The sequence below is a fragment of the Triticum dicoccoides genome, chromosome 5B (assembly GCF_002162155.2).
Source record: "Triticum dicoccoides isolate Atlit2015 ecotype Zavitan chromosome 5B, WEW_v2.0, whole genome shotgun sequence".
Taxonomy (NCBI): domain Eukaryota; kingdom Viridiplantae; phylum Streptophyta; class Magnoliopsida; order Poales; family Poaceae; genus Triticum; species Triticum dicoccoides.
The window spans coordinates 441,697,238-441,699,115 of record NC_041389.1 but is presented as its reverse complement, the minus strand read 5'-3'; positions in this window follow the sequence as shown (position 1 = coordinate 441,699,115).

Here is a 1,878-nt window from a genome sequence, read left to right as displayed (position 1 = left end):
CAAATGTATCTACTTTTCCAAGCACTTTTGCTTTTGTTTTGGACTCTAATTTGCATGATTTGAATGGAACTAACCCGGATTGGTGCTGTTTTCAACAGAATTGCCATGGTGTTATTTTGTGCAGAAATAAAAGCCCTCGGATGGAGCTGAAAATTTACGGAGAATTATTTCAGAATATATAAAAACTATTGGTGAAGAGAAATACTAGAGGGGGAGGGGGGCACCAGGGCGCCACAAGCCCACACTACTAGGGAAAACCCTAGCAGTAGCGCGTGTTTAATGCCTATCAGTAGCGCGGGGAACAACGCTACTAGTAAGGCGCTACAGCTAAAGGTTAGCAGTAGCATGGGTTGGACCGCGCTACTGCTATATCGACTAAGTAGTAACGCTTTCTACAATGAGCGCTACTGGTAATTAGTAGTAGCGAGCTTCTCCTAGCACGCACTACTACTATTATTCCGTATTTCTTTTTTATTTCATGTTGTATTCATACACCTTTATACAAGTTTTCATACTGCAGCAATTTAGAGAATGTTTTTACATCATAATAAGTTATTACATCACTGGGAGAAAGAACCGTGGACTAGTTTCAAGTGGATGGATGGACATCCACTTGAAACTAACCCGCGGTTCTTTCACCCAATGATATAAATATCATCATCATCATCATCATCATCATCATCATATCATTAACAACTTATAATCATAATACATCATTGTCATATAACACCTCCTCATGATCATCGTTTTCCTCAATGAGACATCACATACAAGTTGGTCACTAGACATAATCACAACTACTCATCATCATCAACTCTCATAAACATATTATACCTCATAGGATCTACTACATTCTGTTAGGACCTACTATATTATCTTAGGTAAAATATCATAAAACAAGATAGCCCCTGACTCTCCATTATGGAGAATGGAGATTATCCTGTCTCCAATTCTTGCCTTTCGCACAATGTTGCTTCCAAGAACCTCCTTACGACTGTCCATATATTTTTTCCATTCTTTGATTATCATGTGTTCACCGGTTTTAGAAATCCGTTATGGACAGGTGAGATTCGTAGAACGACCTGGCTGTATGTTCAAAACATCAAGGCGACCATTCTGATAAATCAAATGAGGCACACAATCCATCGGGATTTTCTGTTGAAAAATATAGTAATAACTTCGTAGTTAGCAATGTAGTTCAGTTTTAGAAGTATGCAAAAGATGCACGAATGTCGTAATAGTAAAAAATCTTACCAGGATATCTCCATGGAAGTTATCATGGTTCAACACGTGCACTAGTGGCACGTATTGACCATAATTTCGAGGAGTTCGATAAAAGGCATTGTAATTATCAATTTCGGTACAATATGCGACCAGATGATTTTTCTCCTGATAAGTTAACTCAGAGCCATCAGTGTAGTTGGTTCTGTCTACCATATTCCTCACATTCTTTGAAGAATGAAAATAAGCTATCGATGGAAATAAGCTATCAGTGGAAATAAGCTATCAACTATTTTGAAATAAACAATATAAATTACTTAATAACTATGTTTGAGGAACTCACATAGCGGTAGAATTGGAAGCGTATCAACAAGGACCCAAATGTCCATATTGTCTTGGTCGATGTTAGGATCACCAAGATCCATGGTGACAAACGTACCCTCTTGAAAATCATACATCTTGCAAAGTGCTTCCCAACCCGGGCAACCAAAATGGGATACGCTCTCATAATTGTATAGATTTACCTCAAAATCCATACCATGATGAGTCCTTAGGTTGATTTTCTTTGTTTCATTCCTCTCATGATCTTCAAAACCCATCCTCTCCAAGACATAGCGTCTTGCATGGCACGGGATAAACTAGTCGAATTGTAAAAGA